General features: G+C 43.3%; 2 long non-coding RNA genes across 2 annotated transcripts; one reads left to right on the top strand and one right to left on the bottom strand.

Moving 5' to 3' along the window:
* Positions 1 to 3,741: 3,741 nt before the first annotated feature.
* Gm40769 lies at positions 3,742 to 5,990 on the top strand. The gene is made up of 4 exons (XR_001779647.2): positions 3,742 to 3,847; positions 4,156 to 4,294; positions 4,948 to 5,053; positions 5,339 to 5,990. It is a non-coding gene; the product is annotated as a predicted gene, 40769 (long non-coding RNA).
* Positions 3,988 to 7,476, bottom strand: 4930423D24Rik. The gene is made up of 4 exons (XR_380819.3): positions 7,453 to 7,476; positions 6,450 to 6,649; positions 4,408 to 4,495; positions 3,988 to 4,237 (listed from the first exon to the last, which is right to left on the bottom strand). It is a non-coding gene; the product is annotated as an RIKEN cDNA 4930423D24 gene (long non-coding RNA).
* Positions 7,477 to 21,836: the final 14,360 nt, after the last annotated feature.

The following is a 21,836-nucleotide window of genomic DNA, read 5'->3' as shown; positions in this document are numbered from 1 at the left end:
GCTGTTTCCTAACTGTCATTTTGCTGCTGTTACGAATTGGAATGTAAGTACTTGATGTGCAGGGTGTCTTTACAGAACACCGTTTGGGGCTCAAGCTTGCACTCAGTGCTCCTGACGAAAGCAACAACTTTCCGCGTTTCTAATAAGATGCTACAGAGCAGCTGAGAGCAGCCAGAGTGGTCAGTTACATTTCCTGTGACCACGTCAGGATTGTGCCCAATCCTGTTAGCTTGGATTTGTTAGCTTGGATGCATCGAATAAAACGGCTTAAGTCACAGAAACTTGTGGTATACCCAGTTCTGGGAACTAGGGCTGAGATGAAGGTACAGTGGTTCCTTCTGGGAGTTTTGAGGGAGTCTGTTCTTGCCTTTCCTGGGCCTTCTCCACTGGAGCCTGCCTCTACCTTGTGGTCACGTGATGTTTTCCACTGATATATGACTGCTGTCTTAGCTTGGGTTTTACTACTGTGAACAGACACCATGATCAAGGCAAGTCTTATAAAGAGCAACATTTAATTGGGGCTGGCTTACAGCTTCAGAGGTTCAGTCCATTATCATCAAGGTGGGAACATGGCAGCATCCAGGCAGGCATGGTGCAGGAGGAGCTGAGAGTTGTACATCTTCATCTGAAGCCTGCTAGCAGAAGACTGGATTCCAGGCAGCTAGGATGAGGGTCTTAAGACCACACCCACAGTGACACACCTATACCAACAGGGCCACACCTTCTAAAAGTGCCACTCCCTGGATTAAGCATATACAAACCATCACAACTGCTGTGTTCAATTTTCTCCTTTTTAAAGGCACCAGCCATAGTGAATCAAGGGCCACCATACACCATCATGTGACTTTAGAGGTGACCCAGTTCAATCCATAACCGTCTATTAATGTTGCAACAATGTCTGCCTTGACAGTAACAGCTTAGGGAACTACAGAGCTGTCGGGATTTAAGGGTAAGCAGACTGTGCGTGTCCGTGGCCCATCCTCCTGTCTGTGAACCTCGACATTGTCTTTGATTCAACCTCTTTGTGAACTGTTTCAGGAAGCAGAACCTTGAAGAATAAGAGGACGCGTGGAGTGGTGAGAACTAAGGGACTTTTGGGGTGAGGTGTTGCCTCTCCGCCAAGGATTACACATACCAAACACATATTTGCCTTTCATAGCATTAAAATAGCTCCACTGTGAGATTTGGAGTCTATAGGCCTAGAACCTAGGAATCTTCATTTGAGAGAGCTTTCAGCTGATTCTAATGTCATATTAACTTTTTGAAAATATTTATTTGGTTTTAGATGTGTGAGTGTTTTGCTTGCTTATATGTATGTGCACCACATGTGTCCACTGATCCACCACCTCTCCAGCCCCATCTGTGGGCATGTGTTTATAACAGTTTCCCTGAGAAGACGATGGTTTGTGGTGTGGGGAAGGTGAAGCATCCGGGCATAAGCTTGGTAATTTCTGTGATGCCCGTTCACTTTGCAAACTCTCAAATGTGGTGTCAATAAACAGTGCAAATTATGACAAGGTATGGTGGCATAAACCTTCATCCCAGCATTTGGGAGGCAGAGGCAAGTGGATCTCTGTGAGTTCAAAACCGGCCTGGTCTGCATAGTGAATTCTAGGACAGCCAGGGCTATGTGAAGAGACCTTGTCTCAAACTAACCAACTAACTAACTAACTAACTAACTACTTAATTAACAAAATGTGATTTAACAGACTTTTCCTACCCTTCCATTTTGTATCTTTGGTGTAGGAGCTGTGTAAGAAACAGTTTGTTATATAATTTATAACACTAGTGATGTGGTTAACTGGCTAACTGGCTTTAACTAATATTTAGTCCTATGGGAGATGGGTGCTTGAAGGTGACCACCATTAGCCAAGTTACATATGGGCCCAGAAAGGTGGTATAAGGGTGTTCTTGTGGAAGATCTGGAGACTTCAAAAAGTTGCCTGGGTGATTTAAAACTCCTAGGAGAGTGAGGCATGCTGGGCTATTGCTGTTGGATAGTTTGTGAGGACACATTTAAGAGAGGCTATGAGTAAATATTGTAATGGTAGGAAGAAGGCATTGGCTTGAGCAAGACTGGGCCTTGCCATCCAGAGAGAGAGGACAAAGCCATAGAACCTTGAGGTCAGAGCTGCGAAGGCTCACAGAAATGGCTAGGATCACCACCTCACTTTCTAGGCCAAATGGAGTCCATAAATGGTGGAGCCAGGGAGTTCTGAGCATTTAAAAAAAGACAGAGAAGCAAAAACAGGACTTAAGTATAATAAGAGGATTACAATGGATCAAATGAAAACAGAGACGAGAAATGTGAGATGCTGTCCCTTAAGCCAATGTCTAGACTAGATAATGTCTCCTTTCTCCCTATCAGGTCACAGATACTACCTCACTTCGGTTGTAGCCGTACTTCCGCACTTCTGAGGCAAGCCCATGGTCCTGAAGCAGCAGTGTGCTCACAGGGCAAAGAGCAGGTCTTTTCTGAAGGGCCATATGTGGTGGGCACCTCTTCTTGTGGCGCAGTAACGTGGCAGGCAGAGGGGAAACAAGGAACCCAAAAGAGTGTTTGGTGAATGTAATGAAAGTGGTCAGTGCCACTCGGTTAGCCAGGATCCTTCATAGTTAGACTGCCTGACAACACTTTGACTAGGGCAGCCTCAACTGCATAGCTCTTCATAGCACTGATAGCATCTTGGCCTCCTGTCTGCAGCAAGATCATCACAGGTAAGATCTGACTATCACTGGGCAGATATTTTGGAGACAAAACCTGATCATGCCCTTTCTTCCTTATGACCCTCACCATCCACCTATGAATTAATCAACCCTTCCTTACACAGCGTGTTCCAGGTTAACACCTGAAGAGGACAAATGGCCACCAGAGTGGATATGTCAGCTTAATTAACAATATTAAAAAAGTTGGAAACGGGATGGGGAAATGGCTCAGCAGTTAAGAGCCCTGGCTGTTCTTCCAGAGGACCCAGGTTCAATCCCCAGCACACACATAATGGCTCACAACTGCCTATAACTCCAGTTCTAGAGGACCTGACACATTTTTCTGCTTTCCTGGGGTTCTGCACACATGTGATGCACAGACTTACTTGCAGGCTAAACACCTACATATACAAAATAATACAAATAATTTCTTTTGGACTGAAGAGATGGCTCAGAGGTCAAGAGCACTGGCTACTCTTCCAGAGGTCCTAAGTTCAATTCCTAGCATCCACGTAGTGGCACACAACCATCTGTAATGGGATCTGATGCCCTCTTCTGGTGTGCATTAAGACAGTGTACTCATATATGTAAAATAAATAATTCCTTAGAAAATGAATTCCTTTATAATTTGGAAACAAACCAAACCCCTACAATAAATGGCAGAGCGAAGCAAATTCTGCTTCATCTACATGCTGGAATACTCTGTACCCACATGAACTGATAAGAATCTGTTTTATTCTGAGGCACAAGGGTGCTTTGAAGATGCGTGGAAGAAGGCTTAGCTAAACAGATTAAATGAGCGACATATTTTCAGCTGGAACAAATTGGGGGTGTACATGGTGACAAAATACCAAAAAAAAAAAATGGGCAAGTGTTTGAACTGTGTGTAAGAATTTAAATAGGGAAAATATGTCATCTCTTCTGGTATTTGGGGGTGATTAAAAAAATAGTAGATATAGATAAAAGCCATAAGATTTCAGTGCAGCCGAGTGGGCTAAGGACAGGGTGGCAGTTTAATTTGGAATGTCAGTGATTAGATCAGTTTGACTGAGAGCAGGGGAGGGGCCTTGAGAGCCCACTGAGGCTAAACTTAGCGTGCTCATGTGACCACACACACCCTTGGCCACAGCAGTTCTTAGTGGTAAGAAATCAGGGCAGAGTGAGAAGAACCCTTTTAACTGAGAGGGAAAAACTGGTCAGACTTGATCAAGCAGAATACCAGTGTGATGTCAAATTGACCATGTGTGGGGTTTCAAAGAAGCCTCGAGACCCAGATACAGTTAGTTCTCTTCTCTTTATTGGTACTGTGTGTGGTCAAAGGCTTTTGATGTTTGTTTGTTCATGCGTTGTACTGGGGAGTGCATTTAGGGTTTCATCCGTGCAAGGCCAGCATCTTCCCGCTGAGTTGCATCTCCAGATTTCTTACTGACTTTCTGATTTTTGAGACAGGAGCCTACAAACTTGTCTGGGTTGGCACGATTCGATGGAGTCCAAGCAGGCCTTGAACTTGAGTCCCTCCGGCCTCGGCCTCCTGAAGATCAGGATGACAGCTATTAGATGCACAGGTCACTGTAGTGTCCATACTCTGGTAACTACTTACCTATGTTTAGTTAATCTGTTTTAAAAAATAGTCTCTTCTCCCCCCAACATACCTATATCTAAGGCTATTTGCCTTCTGTCCCTGTCTGTGAACAATATTACCTGGAACTGACTTCTCACGCCTCCTGTAGGTTTTCTGTCTTGGTAAGTCTACAACCTCAATCAAGGCTTATCCTGGGTTGACCAGGCTCTAAGGAACAAAACAAAACAAAACAAAACAAAACAAAACAAAACATAAACGGTTCACATTTCCCAACTCATACATAATCAGAGAGTCATTTTACTCGTTTGCAGAGACAACCTTCACAGCCAGTGGGATGTTATTTATATTGGCCTGTTTGTGAGGTCTCTTCCCACCAAGGAAACCGAGGATAAATTAGAAGAAGGCTGTCTCTGTGTAAGCATAATAAATTGCTGGTATAGGGAACAGGTCTTGATTTTTATTTGTAAATTCATCTCTCCAGAACTCCTGGGTTCTCCCTCCATGTCGACTCCTACAACGATCTGACTCACACATTACCTATTCCATGAATTTTCTCCTACCCATGAGCTTTAGGGAAAAACTAGTCTCTGTGCCCGCCAGGCTACCATAGCCTTGTGTTCCAGTAACTGCTCGTGTATTTATGTCTACCATGATTTCAGAAACTTCGACAGAGACTTTTATCTGATGTTGTTTCCTCAAGGCCTAGCATATAATGCGCTCCATAGACAGTCCCTCTACTCATTTTAAAACTGGATTTTTGCCCAAGTAAGTATGACTTTAATGCCAACACTCGGGAGGCAAAGGGCAGGCGATATTTGTGAGTTCAAGATAAACAAGGGATACATAGCAAGTCCCTGTTTAAAAACAAAAACAAGAAATAATAATAGAATAAAATTGGGTTTAGTTAAATAGATGTACAGAGATACTTAGGATAACTGAGGTTGGAATGAGAGAACCCTTTCCCACTCTCAGCTTTCCTTTTTTTCTTTTAAGTTGTTTTAAATTTTAATTTTAATTGTGTGTTTGTGTTTTGTGTGCTCATGACTGTAGGTGCCTGTGGAAGCCAGAAGTGAGAGCTGGATCCCTTGGAGCTGGGGCTATAGGGAGTTGTGGGCCATCCAACACAGCCATTGGATGCAGAACTCAGGTCCTCTGTAAGAGCAGCATGTGCTCTTAAAAACTGAGCCATCTCTCCAGCTACTGCTATAAAACTTCACCCAGGTGTACCTGCTTAGCTGTGTTCGCTGGCATCACCTTCTCTCTGCGAGCATACCATAAGCTGCCCCTTCCTTTTGGTGAATAGTTTGCCCTTCTTTTAAAGTGTGTTGACTCTGATGTTCCTATTTCACTCTGCGCTCATCTTCTTGCTCTCCCTGCCCATCCAGGTGCTTTCTGCCCTCATTTCTCCATGTGTGTAAATCTGGCAACATGGGTTTTGTTAGAAACATAGGACCTCAGAACGCCACAGGATTAACTGAACCTGAATCTGCCTTCTAAGGAAAAGCAAGGGTGATCTGTATCCCCTTACAGTTGGAGAAGCTCTGCCTTACGTCTCTGGCAATGTCTACTGTCCTAGCTCATGGCCTCCCTACACCCTGGTCTCCTATCATCCTTCAGGCATCAGCCTCCTCTGTATTAGTCATCCGTGACTTTGTATAAAGTCACCATAAAACTGGACGGTGGTGGTGCACATTTTTAATCCCATCGCTCAGGAAGCAGAGGCAGGTGGATTTCTGAGTTTGAGGCCAGCCTGGTCTACAGTGTGAGTTCCAGGACAGCCAGGGCTACACAGAGAAACCCTGTCTTGAAAAACCAAACAATCAATAGAGTCACCATAATTTACAGGGCTTGAGAGATACCTCAGCAGTTAAGAAGAACACACAAGAGTGTTCTCCTGCAGGATTTATTTCAATTCCTAGCACCCACACAGTGGCTATCAATTGTCTGTGCCTCTAGTTTTGGGAAATCAGATGCCCTCTTCTGGTCTTTACAGGCACCAGGCATGCAAATGGTGCACAGACATATATACGGATAAAACATCCATACTTCTAAGATAAAAACAAGTGAGTCTTAAAAATAATTAACTGTAACTTAGTTGCTCAAAACTAATTTTCCCATGTCTTACAGTTTTTTGTGGGTCAGGTGTCTGAGTGAGACTTACTTGGGCCCTCAGCGTCTCTAACCAAGTCAGCCAACTCTGTGAGAGGATCTATTTCTCCATCAGCCATGTGATGTTAGTAGACTCAGATCCTTGGAGCTCTTGGAGGGGCTGATTCCACAATGTGTTTGGCCCCAGGCCTCCCTTAAGCCCTCACAGGGTGAGTCTCCCCACTGTTCAGTTCACAGGATGGCAGGAGGTGGCTTCAATAAGCAAGCAAGAAAGCAGAGGAGAGAGGAGGAGGGTGACCTCAAAGCAAGAGTCTTTTACAACCTAATGTTAGAAGTGGCAGCCATCCTATCTGTTGAATTCGTATTCCTTAGAATGTATGAGCTTGGCCAGCCTGGTCTAATAGCAAGTCCTGGAGCAGCCTAGGCTACACACCAAGGCCCTGTTTTAACATTAACAATAATGAAACAATAACAACAAACAAGTCACTTAGTCTAGCCTACCTTAACCAAGATAGCAATATACAAGGCTATGGCCAAAGGAGGTGGGGATAATCTGGGGATCAGCTATATTCATCTGGGAGATTCAATAACATGGCTTGCCTGGTTTCTACTTACTATCAATGTGACCAATTGCTCCTTTCTGCCTTTCTAGTCAGTTAACGAACGCTATTGGTCTCATTCATAGCTCAACACGAGCCAGGAGCAGACCCAGCTCCTTGTGAGGCTGAGGCGGGAGGATCACTTGAGGCCCAGAATTAAAGACCAGCCTGGCAATCTAGTGAGGCCCCATTTTAAAGCAACAACAAAGAGGCTGGACGAGGTGTTGCCCATCTTTAATCCCAGCACTCGGGAGGCAGCGGCAGGTAGATCCCTGTGAGTTCGAGGCCAGCCTGGTCTACAAAGCAAGTTCCGGGACAGGTAGTGCTGTTTCTTTGCTTTTTTTGAGACCAGAAAAACCTGGTCTCAAAGAAACAAAAACAAAGCCAAGCAAGCAAGCAAGCAAACAAACAAATAAAAAGCAAGCAAAAACCCAGGTAACTGGGGGAGGAGCGTACCTGGCTATTGCCAGGTAACTGGGGGGGGGGGGGGTGGAGCTTAGAATGCTAACATGTTCTAAGCAAGGCTTTGTGTGGTTGGCTGGCGACTTATACATGGCTACCCCATCTGACTTGTTCTAACTGCCACTTCTCTTCTTCCACCTTAGTATCCTGTGGCTTTCTATTGTTTGTAGGCTGATGGACCATGCCTGAAGGAAAAGCATACAACCTTATCAAGCAGGATGGCTATCAATCAATGCACGCTAACGTAACTGGGGAACCATCCAGACGGAATTCACCTCCCAGTAGAAGGAGGTCCCTCAGCTTGGTCACATCCATTTTAGAATGCTCTCATCTTCTGGTCAGCCTTCCTGGGTCTGGGCCCTCTTTACTGGTCTTAAAGCCCTATCCTATCCCATTTCCTTCACTGTGGCTCATCAGCTCCTTGGTGCCTTCTGCCCATGAAAGCAGACAATGATGATGCGGTTACCCCCTTGAGCTACGATTTCATCACACTACACTCCCTTCACATCACTTTCTTCCTTCCTTTCTTTCTTTCTTTCTTTCTTTCTTTCTTTCTTTCTCTCTCTCTCTCTCTCTCTCTCTTTCTTTCTTTCTTTCTTTCTTTCTCTCTTTCAGATTTATTTATTATTATAGGTAAGTACACTGTAGCTATCTTCAGACACCCCAAGAAGCCCAAAAGAGGGCTCATTGATCTCATTACGGATGGTTGTGAGCCACCGTGTTGTTGCTGAGAATTAAACTCAGGTCCTCTGGAAGAGCAGTCAGTGCTCTTAACCACTGAGCCATCTCTCCAGCCCTATTTATTTATTTATTTATTTATTGGTCTTTTTGAGACAGGGTTTCTCTGTATAGCCCTGGCTGTCCTGGAACTCAGACTGTAGACTAGGCCGGCCTCGAACTCAGAAATCCACCTGCCTCTGCCTCCCGAGTGCTGGGATTAAAGGCGAGCACCACCATGCCCGGCTTATTTTTAAAGATTTATTTATTATGTAGAGTGTTCTGCCTGCATGTATGTTCTGTCTGCAGGCCAGAAGAGGGCACCAGATCTCATTATAGATGGTTATGAGCCACCGAGTAGTTGCTGGGAATTGAACTCATGTCCTCTAAGCCATCTCTCCAGCCCCCCACCCCTTTTTATTTATTTTTTTAATGGGATAAGTGACAATTATTTCCCCAAGTCTATCTTAAAGCAAAATAAATAATAATAAAAAAATAGCAATCACATTTTCCCAACGTTGTTTGCGTAAGTAATGTCAGTTTGTCCCCTTCAGCAATGGTCTCTTCTAATTAACATCGTTCTTCATAAGATCTAAAATATCTCCTAGCTTTTACTTTTTTATTGTATTTTATTTATTTATTTATTTTTGTTTTCAAGGTAGGGTTTCTTTGTGTAGCCCCGGAACTCACTCTGTAGATTAGGCTGGCCTCGAACTCACAGAGATCTGCCTGTTGGGATTAAAGATGTGAGTCACCACCTCCTGGCCTGTAGTGTTTTTATTTCTACCCTTCTGCATAATTGGTAGCTTCTACAGAACTCAAGATCAGAAATACATCTTTAAAAATCTTTGTTTTACACTTATTTATTTAGTCCATTGCCATTTAACACACGGGCTTTCATTGTCTTAGAGCTCAACCACCAGGCTACACTGGCTGGTGAGTGAATTCCAGGGAATTCTCCTGCCTCTGCCTCCCACCACACGTATGGTAAGCATGTGCCACCACACCTGGCATTTTTATTTAGGTCCTAGAGACTGAGCTTGGGCCCCCGATGCTGACAGGCAAGATTTTATTGACTATTTTCCAGTAGTATTTCTACCCTAAAATATTTTTTGTCAAATAATACGTGTGTGGAAGGGGTATGTGCACATGAGTGCAGATACCTGCGGGAGCTACAAGAGAGGAGTCAGGTGCCCTGGAGTTGGAGTCACAGGTGGTTGTAAGCCACCAGACTCAGGTGTTGATCATCCAAGTTAGACCTTTAAAAGAGTAACGTGCACTCGGTCAGGGATGGTACCACATGCCTTTAGTCCTAGCAGTCAGACTCCAGATATTTTTGGCAACAGAAAGAAAATAGATTCAAGTAATTACGACGTACCAAAAGTCATCGGAAGGGACTAAAAAGAAGGCAGAGGGAATTTGGATCTCTGTGAGTTCAAGGTTAGCCTGGTCTACATAGCAAGTTCCAAGGCAGCCAGGGCTACATAGCATCTCATTTAAAAAAAATAAAATGGTCGTACATGCTCTTTACCATTGAGCCACCTCTCCAGCAGCAGGACTGTCATTCCTGTTTCTCATTATACTCTTTCTTCTAATGCCAGTTTGCTATTGGTATGTTTTATGTAAAAATGAGACAATACCGTGGTGGAATAGAACACTTACCCAGTAAACACAAGGCCAGGGTTTTGTTTCCCAGGGCCACAATCAATCAACAGAGATAAAAAACTCATCTGTGCTTTTTATTGTGCAGGACTTTCCCCCTTTCTCCTCAAACACTGTTCTCTGAGGACACTAGTGGACCCAAAGACAGACTCTCCTCTCCTCCGTGAAGTAAGTCTGCCTGCCGGTGTCCAGGGCCACTAGTATTAAAGGCTAGAGCTCTTATCGATCAATCCTCAGACTTTCTGATTCTTCAACTGTCTCAGGGTCCAGGGGTTTTTCAGGCGCGCTCTCTGCAGATAGCCAGCACTCTCCGCAACCCATCCCCCATGCAGTGATGGCATTATCATCCCCTTCACTAAAGGAAACAGAAAATGCTCCAGACACTGTGGGCGACAGAAAGAAATTAGATCCAAGTAATTATGAGTCACCAAGTTCACTGGGAGGGCTTAAAAGGAAGGCGAGGCTAGATCTTGAGACTGAGTTACTGCTAACACTGCATTACACGGGTCCTGATGTTCATCAAGCTGCCTAACCTACACTACAGGGTGTTCCGGCAAACCTAAGACCCGGAACCAGAACCGGAACAGAATCGCCCTTCGCTGTATTTGATGTGTCTCTACCAGAAGCAACAGTGAGAGGAACAGGATAGTGGGCCTCGCGTAGCTTCTCCTGCCCAAGCGCAGTGAATTGTGGACTCCGAATTTATATTCCAAAGCCTAGACGCAAAGCAGTCTGATGAATGTACTGGTTTTGTTTGTTCATTTGTTTTCATTTTGAAGTTGCTGATAACCAGGATGTTACAAGAAGTGTCTGCCTAGGCAATCTCCAAATTCTCCACAGAAGGGGCAAGGCTAGGGAGAAGATCTGGGGTTCTAACCATCCCCCCCCCCCCCCCCCCCCCCCCGTATAATGAAGACTTCTAGAATTTCATGGCAGGAATCAGAATGCCTCTGCAGGTTTCATTGTATTCTTTGTTGCTCAGAAACAAGTCTCTCAATCCAGTCCACAGTACCCGGAAGGAGATCTTTGGGGATCGTCTAGAAAGTGCTTACCTTACTCAGAAACGTCACAGCTTTCCTCCTTATGAAAATCATTGCTTTCTGTGCCTTTGGGTTTTTTGTTTGTTTGTTTTTGGGTTTTTGTTTTTTGTTTTTTGTTTTTTGTTTTAACCTATCAGAAGTGACACTCCTTCCCTCTCATACTATCTCCCTCCTTGGAGCTGACCTGGCTCCACCTATAGCATTGTAGTAGAGTTTGAATCGCAGAGAATTCAAGGACAGACTCCTGAGGGGGCGGGGTCTGGATCTGTGTGTGCCGGCTCTAGAACCTCTGTGGTGAATGAACATATCAAAATGTGTCCACCCCCCTAAACTCGAGTTTCATCTAAGAAGTAAGGATATTGGAGCCAGCTCAGGCGAGTTCCTGTGGGATGAACTTGGCTGATGCATAGAGAGTAGGTAACATTGGGGCTGGAGAAACAGCTCCGGGGCTCAGTGTGCTGGAGAATCCACGCCCGACTCCCAGCACCCACCCAGTGACTTAGCCCACAGTAATCTGTAACTGTGGTTCCAGGGAATTTGACACACTCCTCTGGCCTCTGAGAGCACCAGACATCGGGTGCACAGACATACATGTACTCCAAACACCCATACACATAAAAAAAATTTTATTTCTAAAAGAAGAGTGTTTAAGGTAATGTTTTTTTTTCATATAAAATATATGCACATTCAAACTAATTAGACTATGATTGCCAGTTCATTTCTTCACACATTAAAAAATATTGTTGTATTCTCCCATGAAGCCTCATCACTAGTGAGGAGAATCCTTTTTTTAGTGCTATCGAGTACACATTTTGCCTATAAATTCATAGCACTGGGTAGTCCCTCATTTGCTACTTTGGCCACCCCTCTTCCCTGAGCTGGAGAGCAAACCCAGGGCTTGGTGTATCCTAAGCAAACATTCTACCACTGAGCTACACCCTAGCCCTTATATTTGCTTTTGATATCAAGTAGTACTTTATATATTCTGGACATTATACTTGGTTAATTATATTGATATTTTTGACAGTTTTTTTGAACATTTACTATTCTCAGAAGATACCACAATGAAGAAAATAATGAACAACAACAACAAAAAATAACCACTTGAAATTCGTGAAGCATTTTACATTCTAGTATAGGCATGGAAACAATAAGCAGAATTTATTATGTACTAAATTTTAGGTTCTCTGTAATGAATGCCATAGAGCAGGAAGTAGGGGTGAGGGATGGTGGGTCTGGAGTAATTTAAGATGGTGGCCTGGAAGGTCTCACTGTCGAGAAGACAGTGAGTAAAATTCTTAAGGTTAGAAAGCAGCAAGTCCTAGAGATATGTGGTGGAAGACACCTTAGGGGACAGGTGTGGTGACAGGTGGATGGTGGATCAGGAATTCAAAGTTGTATATTGTTGAGTGACCTGGGCTCAAGAAAAAGAAAGAAAGGAAAAGAACGAAGGAAGGAAGGAAGGAAGAAAGAAAGGAAGAGAGAGAGAGGGAGAGAGAGAGAGAGAGAGAGAGAGAGAGAGAGAGAGAGAGGAAGGAAGGAAGGAAGGAAGGAAGGAAGGAAGGAAGGAAGGAAGGAAGGAAGGAAGGAAGGAAGAAAAAGAAAGAAAACAGGCAAACACCAGCTGGGTTATGATAGCTACAGCATTCGGGAGGCAGTGGTATGTGGATCTCTTTGAGTTCGAGGCCAGCCTGATTTTCAGAGTGTGTTCCAGGAAAGCCAGGGCCACAGAGAGAAATCCTGTCTCTAAAAGCCAACCAGCTAACTAACCAAAATAAATAAATAAATGATAAATAAATAAATAAATCTATAAATAAAACAATGATATCAACAAAGATCTGAAGTCCAGGAAACACAAAACTAACACACACAAAGACCTTGAAGTGACAGCACAAATGAATGTGTAAGGAACGCGGAAGATGTCACTGTGGCCTAAGGGGAGCAGGAAAAGCTGGGAGTGGCCACAGCTGGGATTCACAGTTACTGTGAGCTGTGCAGCTGTGGGTGCCTAGTGAAAGGAATGCTGGTGCTGGCGAGGAGGCTGCTACAATGACTTTTTCCTTCTTGATACAATGACAGCTTTTTCCTTCTTGGTGGAATGGGAGCTATTTGAAGAAAGGAAAGTTTGAGCAAAGGCAAGGTACAACATCATTACTTTTTAAAAAGCCCACTGGGAGGTACAAACAGGAGCAAACTCAATGGCTTTCACAATAACCTGGGTGAAGATAAGGATTAAGATAAGGGGCGGCTTGAACTAGGCGATAGATGGAGATAGAGGCGGGAACGTGTGATTAAAGGGAGTTAAAAGACAACCCGTTATCTACACCCCACCTGAAGGTGCATAGCATTCTTTGGGTAGTTTTTGAGTAGCTCTTGTTTTTCTTGTCTAGAAAAAGTTTCTCCAAAAATGCAGAAGAATTCAGATTAAGGACAAAGCAAAGCTTGACATTCCATTGGTGAGGGCTAGCGCTTCACTTGCAGTGACCAGGAAATGGAGATCACAGCTTGGGAGTTTTCAGAGCCTGAACTGATTTTCAACATAAAAGTGGCAAGAGTCATTGATGAGTCAACATGGGATATTAGCAAAACTAAGAAAGGAGGAAGACTGTAGGCTTTTTTTCCTGAATGTTTCTGACTTTAGAATGTTGATATTTCTGGGCGTTAATAATGGAAAGAGTCAAGTTGCCCAGTGTGTCTGAAGGAGCACAGGCTTACGTGTAGATCGGCTGAGTCTGATCAGCTTTGGACATCAAATGTGGATGCCGTGTCGGCAACTGTATCTATGAGCTTGGAACTCAGGAATATTTAAAGTCAGTTTCATAAATGGCTGTGCACACCTAGCTTCCCAGCACCTGGGAAGAAGAGGCAGGAAGATCAGAAGTTGACCGAATTGCAACAGTGAATTTGAGGCTAGCCTTGGCTACCCGAGAGCCTCTCTCTAAATCAACCAATAAATAGGAGCTTTGTTAGTCAAAATTGTTAAGGAGACAAACAGCCCAAATCTCAGTGGATTTTATGCCGTTGTTACGTTCAAGTGGATTACAGAGTTTTCTCCAGTGAGTGGCCAGCTCTAGGCCTGATTCAGTTGTGCTCTAGCCTTGGGCTTATTTGGAACTTAACCATCACAAAACTAGCCTAGCCCTGCCATAAAGCCTGGCTGCATATTCTGCTTAGAAGACAGATTTTGAGATAAATCCAGAGTGCAGATATATAATCTTTGTAGAAGAGGGGGAGCAAGTGGTCGTAAATCATAATTTAAGCTACTGCCATGAGCACGGTAAAACACTGAAGAAATCCAAAAATTGAGCTCTCTGAGTGTTCGAAAGCTTTGGAAATAAGCAGGGGCTGGTGAGATGGCTCAGCGGGTAAAACTGAATGCTCTTCTGAAGGTCCTGAGTTCAAATCCCAGCAACCACATGGTGGCTCACAACCATCCATAAAGAGATCTGACTCCCTATTCTGGAGTGTCTGAAGACAGCTACAGTGTACTTACATATAATTAATAAATCTTTAAAAAAGAAAGAAAGAAAGAAAGAAAGAAAGAAAGAAAGAAAGAAAGAAAGAAAGAAAGAAAGAAAGAGAGAAAGAAAGAAAGAAAGAAAGAAAATATCTCTCCAGAAGACAGAATCTCGCACATGTCGGGTGCCCCAAGTGCCCGAGCGAGAGGAGATCTAGCATCACTCAGTGGAGTCAGCAGTGTCAGAGGCTTTGGTGATTTTGACAAGAAAATCAATGATGTGCTGATATGGGGAATAATAGAAGACACTGGATTTGTATGTGTATGTGTGTGTGTGTGTGTGTGTGTCTTTTTTTTTGAATGCCCTTTCCAAACATGTTGAAAAATAATCTCCATCTTAGTGATATTAAGAGGACCCTTTTCTTGCTCTCGTTGTCCTCTTCCTCCTGCTCTCACTTCCCCTCTCTCCCTATTCTCCTATGCCCCCCCCCACCATGTGCTCATGGCCAGCCTCTTGTCTCTGTCTCTCTCTCTCTCTGCCTTTCTCTGTCTCTACTACCCTGTCAACTCCCCTCCCCATGCCCTGAATACACTCTATTCTATATGAGAGACACACAGAGAGAGACAGAGACAGACAGAGACAGAGAGAGACCCTTTAAGAGGTGATTGGGCTGTGAGGCCGTTCCCTTGATGGTGGACCCATGAAGCTCTTGCCAGATGGGCTCCTTGCGAAAGGGCAAGACTGATTCTGTTTTGTCTGTTCTCTGCCTTCTCTCTCCTCATCTGCCATGGGATGTCCATCAAGAAGGGGCTCAATACACGCTATCCCTCAACGGTGAGCGAATTTGTTTCTATGCCTCAGCAACAAAGCCTGTGGTAGTCTATTATCATAGTCCAAAATGGACTGAGCTAGAGGACAAGCCCCTGACTGATACAGGCAGGAGGCGGAGCAGAAAGAGAAATGTAAGAAACAACGGCCACAGGCAGGCCGTTCTTCAAGGGGCGGAATGGAGAGATCACTTAGCAGTTAACAGCACTGGCTGCTCTTCCCAGCACCCACATGGCAGCTCGCACCCACCTGTCTATAACCCCAATTCCAGGAAATCTGACATCCTCACACAGACATACATGCAGACAAAAAAAAAATCAATGCACATAAAAAAGAGACATGAAAGCATGGTTTCATGGTAATATGAAAAATTCAGCCAAGAGAGGAAAACCAATGATACCCAGAAAAAGAACATTTCCCTCTCTGTCCTCGCGTGGAACTCTTAGGGACACTAAGCAAATGTTTGGCTGCTGAGCTGTCTGTATCTGTACCTGTTGGTGGTCCCTGGATAGGCTGGAAGCTATGAGATCCAATACACAATAGATGACTGATTTTCATTAAGAATATAATCCTGCCGGGAGGTGGTGGCGCATGCCTTTAGTCCCAGCACTTGGGAGGCAGAGGCAGGAGAATTTCTGAGTTCAAGGCCAGCCTGGTCTACAGAGTGAGTTCCAGGACAGCCAGGGCTATACAGAGAAACCCTGTCTCAAAAAAACAAAACAAACAAACAAACAAAAGTCAACAAATATATATATATATATATATATATATATATATATATATATATACACACACAATACCCAAGGCAGGTATTGTGATCCGTGCCTACAGCCTCAGCACTTCAGAGGTTAGGGTGAGAGGACCAGAAGTCTAAAGTCATCTTCCGTTGCAATGCTGTCTCAAAACTAAACCAAGTCAAACAACAACAACAACAATAACAACAGATCCATCTGACAGGTAAGAAGCCAGAATAAGCAAAAGCTCAGATAAGTGAAATGTTGCAGGATAGCTGGCCACACCGGGAACCCAGAGATTGTGTTACTTACTCAAAACAAAACAAAACAAAACAAAACAAAACAAAACAAAACAAAACAAAACAAAACAAAACAAAACCACCCGTTTCTAGCTGTGATGTGTGGCTCAGCCTTAGCACACACCTTTAATCCCAAAGAAGGCAAAGTTAGTTTGTAGAAGGAAGCACCAATGTTTGAAAGTGATGTCTTATTGAATGGATAGTGAGTCAGAAAGGTAAGGCGGTCATTGGCTATGCAGTGAGTTTATGGCCTGCTTGTACTACAGGAGACACGGTGTCAAAAAAAAAAAACAGAAACCAATAACCCAGAGTACTTGAGCTAAACACCCACATAAGTGTGCGCTGTATAATCTTTGTGTAGTCTGGCTTTCCCAGCTCATCCGTTTACCCGTCAGCAAGATGTCCAAACAGCCTTTAGACTCATCTATGTGTGTGTGTACGTGTGTGTGTGTGTGTCTGGTTGGTTCTGGCTTACATTCTTCCCCTATTTCCCTCACTCTGCCTGCCTTATCTAGCTATTTTATGGCTGCCCACATTCTGACTCTGACCACTAATCCCAAAGCAGATCTTAGGGTATCGTTTCAAAATTTCTACCCAAGGATAACATTGGAGATGTCACAGGTACAAGCGCCACTCCCGTGGCCAGCTTTGTTCAGCTACTATCTGTTGTGTCCTTGTCCCTCCATCTCCTCCAGGCCACAGCCCATATGTCAGTCTCTGGAAGACACCAGCTTTCATCCTCCCTGGCATAAGTGGAATAGCTGGAGTACTTCAGAGAACCATCTAGACCAGAGCACTCCCAGAAGTTTTATATCTTCATTTTAAAGCTTCAGATCTTTCATTGACCTGGGGCTGATTTTGATATAGTTTGAGATAAGATCTTTTCCCCTCTAAATATTTAACTGCTTGTCCTCATATAATTTATCAAACTATTTACATGCTAATTTTTATCATCACTTCTCAAACAGCCTTCGAATCTACCTTACATATATTTTTATATCCCATTGTTGACACCCTAGTTTCGGCCACTTCTTGCCAGCTCTCATCTGGATCACTGCTACAGCCTTCTCACTCTGGGTCTTCCATCCCTTACACACACCTCGAATAGGATGACCTTTATGTAACGTATGCTCGGACTCCCGGGGGGGGGGGGGGGATCTGTCCCCTACAGCCTTTTGTAAGTTTTTTTTTTTTTTTTAAGCATGCTGAACATGCCACGGTCTGCCTCATTTTCAGACATCTGGTCTACTTTGCCTCTGACCTACCCCCCCACTGCATTTTAGATGACCAGGTCATCCAGTCTTTCAGGTTTCGCTAAGGCAGCAGGGCCTTTAAAGCTATTTTGTGATGCTCTTCCTTGAGCCTGATCAGTAAGAGTTTTCCCCAGGCTCTTCTCCCAGGGTGCTTCTCCACCTTAGCTCTAATTGTGCATTGTTGCAAAGTCTAATTTACCTCTAGGTTGTAAACCGTGTGAGAACCCAGCATGGGGGCTGCCTGGGTTAGTTTTATCTGTCGGTGACGCAGCCTAGAGTTATCCAGGAGTGGAGCCTCAGTTGATGAACTGCCTACATTAGACTGACCCGTGCTCCTGCTCGTGCCTGTAGGGGATTGTCTTGATGGTTAGCTGATGTAGGAAGGTGGCGGCTGTGGGTGGTCTCTGGGCAGGTGGTTCTGGGTTGTGTAATGGAGCTGGATGAGGGCGAGTCAGCGTGAGTCATCAGAAAGTCCTCCTTGGCTTCTGCTGTATTTCTTGCTGCGAACGCTTCACTGGATAGCAAGCACACCTGCCTTCAAGTTCCTGCTCAGAGTTTCTGACCTGACGACCGTCCACAATGGCAGACTGTGACTTAGAAGTATAAGCTAGATAAACTCTTTCCTTCATTGGTTTTGCTGAAAGTGTTTATCACAGCAACCAGAAGGGTGGGCCACAACCTGTAATGCTAGCACATGGGAGATAGGGACAGTGACCAATAATTCACATACTTTCCATAGAAATTTTGAGCCTACTCTGAGCTCTAAGAGACACTGTTAGAAAAATAAAAATAGGGATTTTTGTTTGTTTATTTTTTTAAATTAATTTATTTATATATTTATATATACATATATTTATATTATATATTTTATATATTTATATTATATATTTATATATTATTTATATATTTTATGTATGTGATGACACTATCACTCTCTTCAGATACACAGAAGAGGGCATCGGATCCCATTAAAAATGGTTGTGAGCCACCATGTGGGTGCTGGGATTTGAACTCAGGACCTCTAGAAGAGCAGTCAGTGCTCTTAACCACTGACCCATCTCTCCAGCCCTATTTGTTTGTTTCTTAAGGCAGGAAAGACAGCTCAAACCTGGTAACTTAAGTTTGGTCCCTAGGACCTACTTGGTGGAAGGAAAGAAAGGACTTTGGCAAGTTGCACATCCTGACACCCACATAACCACCCTGTACCCTCCCCAAAACCACTCCACCACAAAATAGAAATGTTATAAAAACAATGACAATGAAAACCCTGGAAAAATGGAATCTTCTGTTATACCCTGTAATCCCTAGTACTGAGAACGCAGTCAGTTTGTCGACTTGTTTATTCTCCAGGGTTGGAGCTCGACCAGGGCTGGTCTCACAAGCGCTAGGCAAATATAGAAACATTATGTAAATATTTTCATATATATTTTAATTTTTTTCATTGGCACGTAGTCATATTTATTCTGTGGATTTTTTTTTTTTAATTTGTCGAAAACATATCAACTACAAGGAATATGGCAGACGCTATGCAAACAGTTGTAGTTTGTGTCAGGGAGAATTTTGTTGGTTGTGATGACCAGTTTGTTCTGGAGTCTCTTACCAAAAGTTGTCTTTTGACTCTACATACATGCCGTGGTGCCCTCACTGATGCCTGTCATATACACAATAAAAATACATAAGCAAAGATATAAGGATGAAGAAAAGAATTTTTAGTTGCTTATTTGTTTGTTTGTTTTCCAAGACAGGGTTTCTCTATGTAGCCCTGGCTCTTCTAGAGCTGGTTCTGCAGACCAGGGTGGCCTCAAACTCACAGAAATCTACCTGCCTCTGCCTCTCAAGGGCTGGGACTGAAGGTATGGGCTACCATGCCCGGTGAGATAAAGAACATCTTACTGTCGAACTCACCACTTCAATTTTAATCCGTTACTACAGCGCCACATTCCCAGCCAGTCTTGTGTTCCTTCTTTGAGACCCTCCTTAGCCTCAATATTCTTGCAGTTTGCTTTAAGTCCCTCCATCAGGCCGATCTTCGGACATTTTTAGGCTGCTCTGCTCTCTTACCAGATCAGCCAAGTCTCTGCATGCCTGGTCCCATGATCCTGCCCTTTCTCTAGAAAGGATGGAGAGCTTACGTTCTGAACATGTGGAGGGGAGGTGGGGAGTGGGGGAGGGAAGAGTTAACTGGGAATCTTCCTCAATCTCTTCTCCACCATACTTTATGTTTAAAGACAGGGTCTTAATTTAACCCAGGCGGTCCTCCCTAAGGATGGCCTTGAATTTCTGACCACTTCTGTTGCCACCTCCTGACTACTGATAATTCAGGTGAACACCATCCGTTTCTGAGACTTGGCGGTAAAACCCTCGGATTTGCGCATGCTACGCAAGCATTCTATCAACTAAGCCACATCCTCAGACAGGGTCTCTCACTGAACCCGGAGCTCAGCGATTGGCTAGCCAGACTGGCCAGTGAGCCCTGGTCATTCTCCTGTCTTTGCCTCGCCAGCCCTGGGAGTTCAGGTTTATATCAACACACTTGTTTGTTTGAGTGCGGGTCCTGGTGGTCCCCGCTCACATCTTCATGCATTCCTTGCTAGCACTCTTCTGCCTAGGCTATCTCCCCTGCTCTTTGTTTTGTTGACATTTTGAAGTCACTTTTCACAACATTTACTTGTCCTGGAGAGGGCTACAGCACACAGACTCATCTTTGTTATAGCTAATATGAAGTTAAAGAAAGAAAGAAAGAAAGAAAGAAAGAAAGAAAGAAAGAAAGAAAGAAAGAGAACCCTATTGATTCTGTTGTTTATGAGTAACTGAAAATTTTCAAACCTCTGTTAGCCACTGAAATTTATATCTTTGTGAATCATTTGAATTCTTTGTTTCTCCTATGGAAACTTTAGTGCTTTTATTTTTTTTTTTCTTTTACCTTTTTCTTTCCTACTTAGGTTCTCACCGTTTAGTTTAAACTAACCTTCAACTTGCAATCCTCTGGCCTCTGCCTCCTGAGTGCTAAGATATGGACCTGCCTGCATGGCTTCGGTGCTATAAACAAACAAACAAACAAACAAACAAACAAACAAACAAGCTGGAAATGTGTCTCAGAAGCTAGGGGCATTGTCTGCTCTCCAAGGTGACCAGAGTTCAATTCCCAGACCCCATATGGTAGTTCCTCTATAACTTCCAGTTCCAGGGGATTTGATGCTTTCTTCTGACCTGTGTGGGCATAAGGCAGGAACCATGGTTCATGGACATACATGCAGATAAAACACCTATGCACATGAAGAAGAAGAAGGAGGAGGAGGAGGAGGAGAAAAAGAAGAAGAAGAAGAAGAAGAAGAAGAAGAAGAAGAAGAAGAAGAAGAAGAAGAAGAAGAAGAAGAAGAAGAATTATATGTGTGTATATATATACACATACATATATATAATTAAAATCAGTTTTATTAAGTTTTTCGTAAATTTAGAATTGCTTGTTGCAAATATGTTCTAAGTTAACTTAAAGGGTTTTTTTTCATCTTCTTTTTTTCTTTCTTGATATAACAGAGCCCAAACCCAGAACTTAAACCCCTCAGCACATGTCTTATGACTAAGCTGTTCATAAGGCTCTAACTGTATCTTTTATTCCTGAAATTAAATTTTATATATGCTTAAACATATTGATATGTTTCTTTATAGTTTGTATACTATTTTAGGCTTAAAATTCCCTTCCGTATCCACAGGCTGGATATTACTTATACCTTATTTTTGTTAGAGAGTTTTAAGAAGTTTTCCTTTTAACTCCATCCATCTGGAACTTATTTTGCTTTATTTTTAGCTAATGTGCAGAAATTTCTAATACATTAGAAATATTATTCTTATGCCTTCCAAAATTGCCCCAACTTTTTATTTCCCACTTAAGTCTATCTTATTTTGATTTTTCACACATAGAAACATTAATTTTTGTGGTAGTTAAGTCTATTAATCTAGAGATTTAATTTACACTCAGATTTTCTTTTCTTTCTTTCTTTTTTTTTTTTTTTCTTTTTTTTTTTTCTGAGACAGGATTTCTCTGTATAGCCCTGGCTGTCCTGGAACTCACTTTGAGACCAGGCTGTCCTCGAACTCAGAAATCTGCTTGCCTCTGCCTCCCAAGTGCTGGGATTAAAGGCGTGGGCCACCACTGCCCGGCTACACTCAGATTTTGATTCCCCCCACCCCCACCCCATTCTTCCTTCTCTCTTTACTTTGTTTTCTCTTTCCTTAGCGTTTGCATCCTGGTGGCTTTCAGTACAACAGAACGCCTAAACTTGCCTAAAGTCATTTCTGCCTCTTGGGTGGCTTACAGAGCAAGAAAACTGTGGGGTTAGGATGAGTTTATACTACAACCCCCTTTCCCTCTTTCATTTTTTAAAAA

Source organism: Mus musculus, chromosome 10 (genome assembly GCF_000001635.26).
Source record: "Mus musculus strain C57BL/6J chromosome 10, GRCm38.p6 C57BL/6J".
NCBI lineage: Eukaryota > Metazoa > Chordata > Mammalia > Rodentia > Muridae > Mus > Mus musculus.
This window is presented reverse-complemented; position numbering and strand designations above follow the sequence as displayed.